The following is a 10,109-nucleotide window of genomic DNA, read 5'->3' as shown; positions in this document are numbered from 1 at the left end:
CCGGCCTACTCTACCGGCGGCTGCGCAGTTAGCCCCGGTGCTATGCTGAGTCTTCAGTCGTGTCTGACTCTTTGCGATCTCATGGACCATAGCCCGACAGACTCCTCTGTTCATGGGCTTCTCCAGGCAGAATACTGGAGTGGGTTGCCATTTCCTACTCCAGGGGATCTTCCCAACCCAGGGATCCAAACTGAATCTCTCACACGTCCTGGATTGGCAGGCGGGTTCTTTACCACTAGCACCACCTGGGAAGAGATTCCTTCAGTTCAGTTCAGTCGCTCAGTCGTGTCCGACTCTGCGACCCCAGGGACTGCAGCACACCAGGCTTCCCTGGCCATCACCAGCTCCCGGAGCTTGCTCAAACTCATGTCCATCGAGTCGGTGATGCCATCCAACCATCTCGTCCTCTGTCGTCCCCTTCTCCTCCTGGCCCCAATCCCTCCCAGCATCAGGGTCTTTTCCAAGAAGTCAGTTGTTTGCATCAGGTGGCCAAAGTATTGGAGCTTCAGCATCAGTCCTTCCATTGAATATTCAGGACTGATTTCCTTTAGGATGGACTGGTTTGATCTCCTTGCAGTCCAAGGGACTTTCAAGAGTCTTCTCCAACACCACAGTTCAAAAACATCAATTCTTTGGCACTCAACTTTCTTTATGGTCCAATTCTCACAACCATACATGACTACTGGAAAAACCATAGCTTTGACTAGATGAAACTTTGTTGGCAAAGTAATGTCTCTGCTTTTTAATATGCTGTCTAGGTTGATCATAGCTTTTCTTCCAAGGAGCAAGAGTCTTTCAGTTTCATGGCTTCAGTCACCATCTGCAGTGATTTTGGAGTCCAAGAAAATAAACTGTACTGTTTCCATTGTTTCCCCATCTATTTGCCATGAAGTGATGGGACTGGATACCATGATCTCAGTTTTTTTAACGTTGAGTTTTAAGCCAGCTTTTTCACTCTCCTCTTTCACTTTCATCAAGAGGCTCTTTAGTTCTGCTTCGCTTTCTGCCATAAGGGTGGTGTCATCTGTGTATCTGAGGTTATTGATATTTCTCATGGCAATCTTGATTCCAGCTTGTGCTTCATCCAGCCCCACATTTCGCATGATGTACTCTGCATGTAAGTTAAATAAGCAGGGTGACATGCTTGGCATGAAAGCTAGCCTTCTGCGTGCAAAAGCTGTAACTGTGCTGTGGTTAGTCGCTCAGTTGTATCTGACTCTTAGCCCGTCAGGCTCCTCTGTCCATGGGATTCTCCAGGCAAGAATACAGGAGTGGGTTGCCATGTCCTCCTCCAGGGGATCTTCCCAACCCAGGGATTGCATCCAGGTCTTCCACACCGCAGGAAGATTGTTTACCATCTGAGCCACTAGGGAATCCCATGAATAGTGGAGTGTGTAACCTATCCCTTCTCCAGGGGATCTTCCCTATCCAGGAATCAAACAGGTTTCCTGCATTGCAGGCAAATTCTTTACCAACTGAACTACCAGGGAAGCCCAAAGCTGTAACTGCCAGCACCAAAATCCCGGTTTTGTACCTTGCTTTCCAGGCACCGCCTGCTCCATGTTACTCATTGAGGTGTGTTTGTCACTCTTTCATCTTGTCCTTTGGTGCGCAGGTGCTTCCAGTACATGCCATTAAGTGTCCCATTCTGTGCCCAACTCCGGAGAAGAAGGTCTGTAGTCCCACTCAGCCTCCTGGGTCATCTCTGCCCTCGGTATGATTTCTTTGGGGAATCTGGTTGCCATGGTTATTGTCATGATTACTACCATGGCCCCAGTCACAATGATAGATCTGTTTTCTGGATCTGGAGCATTTCAGTGGAGAAGAAATGGAAAGGAGACAAGTGATTTAGTTTTGGAGACAACCCAATTGGAATTTTCAGCTAGAGGTTCCCAGTGAGTTACTGGAAGCTTGGGAGTGAAAATGAGTCAGTAAGTGGGAGAGAGTTCAAAGGTAGGATGAAAAGAGGATCTTCCCCCCAAACATCTCCTAATTCATTGAGCCAAAAATCTCCATCGGCTCAGCCTTAGACATACTTCGGTAATGGGTTGGTAGGTAGGTAGAGTCTCTAGAAAAACTTGTTGTTATATATCAGGAGCCTTAAAAATATTCATCCTTCTTGACTCAGCCTTTCTTATCCTAAGAAAACCAGCCAAAGTTCAAAGTTTTATACACAAAGATGCTCTTCATTTTTTGTTGTTGTTGTTTGTGAAAAAAGAAATGCAATTAAAAAATGAAAACTGAGTGTCTAGAGGTAAGAAAGTATAGAGTATCACTAGAGCAGTGATTCTCAAGACTGTACTAGAGAGACTTTCCAAGTGGTGCAGTGGTGAAGACACTGCACTTCCACTGCAGGGGCACGGGGTCTGGGTTTGATCTCTGCCTGGGGAACAAACATCAGTATGCCTCGGAGCACAGCCAACAAATAGAAGCAAAACAGCAGCAACAGACCATTAAAAAGAGACTGCACTAAAGGGGTCAAAGACTTTTAGGGGGCACCTGAGGACATGCAGGAAGAAGGGCCAGGCAGAGCCCATGTCTTGGCTGCAGTCCAGCCCTGTGAAACACGGTGTACTCTGCATATTAACTGCAGCTGGGAGAGCGCTGGAGAGGGAAAACCAGCTCACATCCCCCTAAGACTTCTTACTGGTGGGTGCTAAGGACGAGGGTGGGATCAGTCCACCTGGGTACAAGCAGTAATAATTTATCACCAATTTAGTGGCATAAAACAGCATTCATCTATTAACCCACAGATCAGTAGGTCAGAAGTCTGGGCACAACATGTCTGGGTTCTCAGTAAGGTAGAAATTAAAGTGTTGGCTAAGTTGCATTCCTTTCTAGAAGTTTCTGCCACCAGCTAGGGACAGTGCTTTTAGTGGGCTCATGTTATTAGGTTAGGACCACCTAGATAATGTCACTTTCTTAAGATCAACTGATTTGTGGACATAATGACATCTGCAAATCCCTTGACAGCAGTGCGAGGAGGGTACTGCTCCAACAGGAAAAGACATTGACCCAATCAGTTCAGTTCAGTTGCTCAGTCATGTCCGACTCTCCACGACCCCATGGACTGCAGCACACCAGGCTTCCCTGTCCATCACCAACTCCCGAAGTTTACCCAAACTCATGTCCATTGAGTTGGTGATGCCATCCAACCACCTCATCCTCTGTCGTTCCCTTTTTCTCTTGCCTTCAGTCTTTCTCAGCATCAGGGTCTTTTCAAATGAGTCAGCTCTTCACATCAGGTGGCCAAAATGTTGGAGTTTCAGCTTCAACATCAGTCCTTCCAATGAACACTCAGGACTGATCTCCTTTAGGATGGACTGGTTGGATCTCCTTGCAATCCAAGGGACTCTAAAGAGTCTTCTCCAACACCACAGTTCAAAAGCATCAATTCTTTGGCACTCAGCTTTGCTTACAGTCCAACTCTCACATCCATACATGACTACTGGAAAAACCATTGCCTTGACTAGATGGACCTTTGCTGGCAAAGTAATGTCTCTGTTTTTTGAATATTGACCCGGTAGAACACAACAAAGAAAAAAAGCAGAAGAAGTTGTTAGAAAATGACATGATCTATTTTGAAATATATAATACCTTCAATATTGGATATGGTTTCATTACATGGTAATTACCAAAATAGTGTCGTATAATGGTGAGAGAGTTAAAACATCATTTGTTCTGGGTGTTAAATAGGCTAAGAATGACTTTGACCCCTCTTCTCTTTCCTTTTCTGAATTATCATGCTTAGTTGCTCAGTCATGTCCAGCTCTTTCGACCCCATGGACTGTAGCCTGCCAGGCTCCTCTGTCCATGGGATTCTCCCGGCAAGAATATTGGGGTGAGTAGCCATTCCCTTCTCCAGGGGATCTTTCTGACCCAGAGATCGAACCAGTGTCTCCTGCATTACAGGCCGATTCTTTACCATCTGAGCCACCAAGGAAGTCCCCCAGTTTTTTTTTTATTAGCTATTATTATCTGGAGATGAGTGATGAGGGTTGATAGTCAAAGGACTGGTTCTGGTCTCTTCTAGAAAGTTTTCAAGAGCATGTCAAGACTTTCTCTTTAGAATGTGGGATTATTCATCATATATTGTATTCAGATGAAAGGGAAAAAATCTCATTCTACATCCTGTAACAAATGCTTAGTGACCATTTGGATTGTTTTTTTCCTGCAGGTTTACATCCGTTACCCTTTGCCTTTCCTTACCAAGCAACAGGAACTTTTGGTACATCAAAGACAGGGGTAAAAAACTGTGGCCCTTAGGCCAAATTTGACCAATTATCTTTTTTATGAGGCTTGCAAGTCAAGAATGGTTTTTATATTTAAAATGATTTGTTTATTTATTTTTTTATTTTTTTTGACCATGCTGCATGACTTGTCGGAGAAGGCAGTGGCGACCCACTCCAGTACTCTTGCTTGGAAAATCCCATGGACGGAGGAGCCTGGTAGGCTGCAGTCCATGGGGTCGCAGAGTCAGTCACGACTGAAGTGACTTAGCAGCAGCAGCAGCATGACTTGTAGGATCTTAGTTCCCTGACTAGAGATCGAACCTGGGTTCACAGCAATGAAAGTGTGGAGTCCTAACCACTGGACTGTCAGGGAATTCCCAGTTTTTGCATTTTTATTTTTTTAAAGGGATATTCCTTTACTTTGCATTATTATCAACAGTGATTGTCAATTTTATTATGATGTCATAATTTAAAAAGTAATTTTATTGATTAGTTTTTTTTGGCTGCCCTGGGTCTTTGTTGCTGGGCACAGGCTTTCTCTAGTTGAGGTGCGTGGGGACCAGTCTTCGCTGGGGTGAGCAGACTTCTCTTTGCAGTGGCTTCTCATTGTGGAGCACAGTCTCTAGAGTGTGTGGGCTTCAGTAGTTGTGGTGTGTGGGCTTAGTTGCTGTGAGGTGTGTCGAATCTTCTGGGACCAGGGGTCAAAACTGTGTCCCTAGCATTGGCAGGTGGATTCCTAACCACTGGACCGCCAAAGAAGTCCCTCAGTTTTTCATTTTTAAATGGTTGAAAAAAATGATTTGTGGAAATTATATGAAGTGCAAACTTCAGTATCCATATAGCTTTTTTAGAACACAGCTGTGCTTATTTGTTTGTGAGTGGTTTATGGTTGCATTTGTGCTACAGAGAAAAACTTGAAGGGTTATGATTGAGGCCCTGAAGTTTCAAATATTTACTGTTTGGCTCTTTACAGAAAATGTTTGCAGATGCTTGCCATAGACAATAACCACTGTCCATCAAATGTGTTGCACGTATATTTTTCCCAGCTTTTTTTTTTTTAGTAAAGGTATTTTTATCTTATTTTCTTCCAGGTATATTGAGATATAATTGACATACAGCACTGTATAAGTTTAAGGTGTATGGCATAATGATTTGACTGACTTACATCATGAAACGATGACCACAATAAGCTGAGTGAACATCCATCATTTCCTAGAGATACAACATTAAAGAAATAGGACAAAAAATTTTTTCCTCATGATGAGAACTCCAAGGGTTTACTCTTTAACAACTTGCATATATAATGTACAGCAGTGTTAGTTATATTTATCATGTTGTACATCACACCCCTAGAGAAATCATTAGGTCAAATTTTGGGGTGGTCCAAGAGGCTCTGGTTCTTTATGTCTCAGTGCAGAAAGAACTCAGTGAGAGGCGAAGTGATAGATAAGAAGTGATTTACTAAAATAGAACCCTTGTGAGGCTTACAAGTGGGTGGGCAAGAGGGTGCCACACCCCAAGAATTTATTGGGCTACAGTTTTATAATCACAGGAAAAGTGGGGAGAGGTAAAGACCACTTTCTCCCTCATTCTTTTTTTTTAACTATTTATTTAATTTTTGGCTTCGATGGGTCTCTGTTGCTGTGCCTAGGCTTTCTCTCGTTGTGGGGATTGGGGGCTACCCTTTGCCGTGGTGCTCCGGCTTCTCATTGCGGCGGCTTCTCTTGCTGCGGAGCACCGACTCGAGAGTGCTGGCTCAGTAGTTGTGGCGTGGGGGCTTAGTTGTCCTGCAGCATGCAGTCATCCCAGACCAAGGATTGAACCTGTGTCCCCTGCATTGGCAGGCGAATTCTTTACCACTGAACCAACAGGGAAGCCCCAATCTGTCTTTTAAGGTTCTCAGGTTCCCTGCTTTACTTAACAAGACCTTCCCAACCTAAGCTTGTTCAGCTGTCCTTCTAATATTTCTTTTGTTAAGTGCTTTACATTTTACTTTATATACTGATCTGAATCTTTAAAAATTATTTATTTATTTTGGCTATGCCAGGTCTTAGTTGTGGCATGCAAGATCTAGTTCCCTGACAAAGGAGTGAGCCCAGGCCCCCTGCATTGAATCATAGTGGACATCCATCCCTTCTTCCTGTGTCTGATAGCAGTGGCTTCAGGATGGCTCATTTAGTTTCCTACTTGTTTGTGTTATGAATTCATAATCAGAGTCCAGTATTTTTCTTCTAGTTCTGTTTTACTCAAAAGTTTTTAGAAATGGCTGCTGAATTGTGCCCAATTCCACATGAGAATGATTTCCTCTTTTAGCTCATGAGTGTAATAAAATGTCACTTTTATAATGATGAAATAAAGATTCACTCTAATTTAACAGATTGTGTATTAAAAACATTTACATACCAAAGAATACTATCAAGAAAGTGAAAGGATAATCCATAGAATAGGGGGAAATGTTTATAAGTTATGCATCCGATAAAGGTCTAGTTTACAACTAAGCAACAAAAAGACTCAATTTAGAAATGGGCAGAGGACTTGATTATACTTTTCCCTAAAGAAGATATACAAATAACCAATAAGACATGAAAATATGCTTAACCTCATTAGTCATTAGAGAAATGCAAATCATATTACTTCACACCCACTAGAATGGTTATAACAAAAAAGGATGAACAATAGCAAATGCTGAATTTGTGAAGAAGCTGAAACCTTCATACATGCTGATGGGAATGCAAAATGTAGAGCAAACAATCTGATGGTTCTTCAATTAAATGTAGAGTTACCATGTTGCTGTGCTAAGTTGCTTCAGTTGTGTCTGACTCTTTGTGACTCTTTGGACTGTAGCCCACCAGGCTCCTCTGTCCATGGGGATTCGCCAGGCAAGAATACTAGAGTGGGTCGCCATCCCCTTCTCCAAGGGATCTTCCTGACCCAGGGATCAAACCTGTGGCTCTTACGTCTTCTGCATTGGCAGGCATGAAGCCCCTGGTAATTACCATATGATCCAGCAATTCCACGCCTAGGTATATACCCAAGAGAATTGAAGGCATATGTTTATACAAATACTTCTACAAGAATATTCATAATGGCACTGTTTATAATACCCAAAGAATGGAAACAACCCAAATGTCCATCGACTGATGAGTGGATAATAAAATATGACATATCCATAAAGTGGGATATTATTCAGTGAATAAAAGGGAATAAAGTTACTGATTCATGCTACAACATGGATGAATCTTGAAAGCATTATGTTAAGTGAAAGAAGATAGAAACAACAGAAACAAAAAAACAAAAAAGAAACAAAAAATATATGTGAGATGTTCAGAATAGATATATCTATAGAGATGAAGAGTAGATTTGTGGTTTCAGGGGCTAGGGAGGGAGAATGGGGAGTGACTGCTAATTGGTAAAGGCTTTCTTTTTTGGGGTGATGAAAATGTACTAGCATTTGATAGTGGTGATGGTTACACAACAGTGTGGATATACAACATTGTGAATGTACTGCTACTTCTGCTGCTAAGTCGCTTCAGTTGTGTCCGATTCTGTGCGACCCCGTAGACAGCAGCCCACCAGGCTCCTCTGTCCCTGGGATTCTCCAGGCAAGAATACTGGAGTGGGTTGCCATTTCCTTCTCCAATGCATGCATGCATGTTAAGTTGCTTCGGTTGTGTCCGACTCTGTGCAACCCTATGGACAGCAGCCAACCAGGCTCCTCTGTCCACAGGATTCTCTAGGCAAGAATACTGGAGTGGGTTGCCATTTCCTTCTCTGAACGTCAAATTGTACACTTTGAAAGGGTGGAATATCTCAATAAAGCTTTTAAAAATGGTCATGTGGCTGTGTTTTGTAATAGTATGCTGCTGCTGCTGAGTCACTTCAGTCGTGTCTGACTCTATGTGACCCCAGAGACGGCAGCCCACCAGGTTCCCCCATCCCTGAGATTCTCCAGGCTAGAACATTGGAGTGGGTTGCCATTTCCTTCTCCAATGCATGAAAGTGAAAAGTGAAAGTGAAGTCGTTCAGTCGTGTCTGACTCTTAGCAACCCCATGGACTGTAGCCTACCAGGCTCCTCCGTCCATGGGATTTTCCAGGCAAGAGCACTGGAGTGGGGTGTAATAGTATAGACCAATGTAAATGCTCATTATATAGTATCTCACATTAAAGAAAAACAATTTCTGTTGAAACCATCAGGTGGCGTTTTGGGGGGCTCTGAAGAGCTCTGGTCCTTTATGTCCTAGTTCAGAAGGAATTCAGCAGGAAACAAAGTGATAGATATGTGATTTATTAGAATAGGACGTTGTGAGACTTACAAGCCGGTAGGCTAGAAGATGCTGCCTGAGAACTTAGTGGGTTACATTTTTACAATCAAAGGAAGAAATCATCAGCTTCTCCTCCAAGTTGGGCAGGGAGTTTTCTTGTCCCTACATGGTCAAGCTAGGGCTACAAATTGCTGTTATTTTTTATGTGTGCAGAGAGCGTGTCCTAACTTGCTGAGCTCACTAGGCAGCGTATGGGTCTCATGCCGCCCGTTGTTGATTTTTCGGTTGTGCTGGGTCTTTTTTCTCTAGTTATGGTGAGCAGAGGCTACTCTCTAGCTGCGGTGCATGGGCCTCTTGTGGCCGCGGCTTCTCTCGTTGTGGAGCACAGGCTCTAGGGCATGTGGGCTTCAGTAGTTGCAGCTCCTGAGCCCCAGAGCATGGGCTCAGTAGTTGTAACCCAAGGGCCTAGTTGCTCCACAACATGTGGGATCTTCATGGGTCAGGGATCGAACCCATGTCTCTTGCACTGGCAGGTAGATTCTTAACCACTGAGCCACCAGGGAAGCCTCTACCATTGTTTTATTGTTTGGGGGCATGTTTCATGCTTCTGTTGCTAAGCAAACCTGCTTTCTTGAGTAAATATTAACAGGGATCTCCCATTTTTTTCCTAGTTACAATTCCCTAGTGGGATTAAGTATTTAATCACCTTTTGTCCCTATCACTGTTAGGCTGTGAAAAACCCTTAATATCCTTAAAGGCTAGGGCAGAGAGGGTTTATCATTATTATTATTATTTTGAATGGCTTGTCATCTCAAAGGAACAGTTTGGTCAGGGAATAAAATACGTGCGATATCCCATGCTGTGAAATGCTGTCCTCCCCATATAAAGTCTACCTGTGGGTGGAAAGCCCAGGCTATCTATGGCAGAGGCAGGATCAGCGCCTGGTCCAAGTGGCCATACAGGGAACAGCCATTCTCTGGGGAGGCTCCCAGACCAGCCTGTGTTTTCTGACAGAGACCTTGGCCACCAGATATTGTGAACCTGCTCTCAGATAGCTCTTTGACCTTCACTTTGTTGTGCAATGATGATGCAATCCCTGAGTTATTGGTATTGTTACCTCTATTTCCCACATGCAAATAAGGAAACTCAGAGAGGGAAGTGACAGGCCTGGGGAGAGTTCTCACTGGGCAGAGGCAGATCCAGTCCAGCCCAGATCTCAACCTCAGGTTCATGCTTCAAATGCAGCCCTAAACAAACAAAACTTCCCAAGATGAAAAAAAAAGAAAAGAAAAGAAAAACAGAGAATCCCATATTAATATAGGAACACAATACTTGCATAGTGCTTTCCAGCTTATAATGCTTTTACTATACTTTGTCATTTGATTTTTGGCACATTGGTTGTTAACCCCATTTTACTGATAGGGATTCTATAAACTTGGAGAGTTTAGATAATTTGCTGGGGGTCACATTGCTGGTAAGGAACAAGCTAAACTGTGGACCAGTTCTTTCATACTGCAGCTGTGAGTAAGTGTAGAGAAACTAGTGTGGGGAACTCCCGGGGAACAATGAGGTGAGATTTAAAACCAGCTCCTGTCAGAGATCCTGGACTTTGAT

This window comes from Odocoileus virginianus, chromosome 28 (genome assembly GCF_023699985.2).
Source record: "Odocoileus virginianus isolate 20LAN1187 ecotype Illinois chromosome 28, Ovbor_1.2, whole genome shotgun sequence".
Lineage (NCBI taxonomy): Eukaryota > Metazoa > Chordata > Mammalia > Artiodactyla > Cervidae > Odocoileus > Odocoileus virginianus.
Note: the sequence above shows the minus strand (reverse complement) of the source record.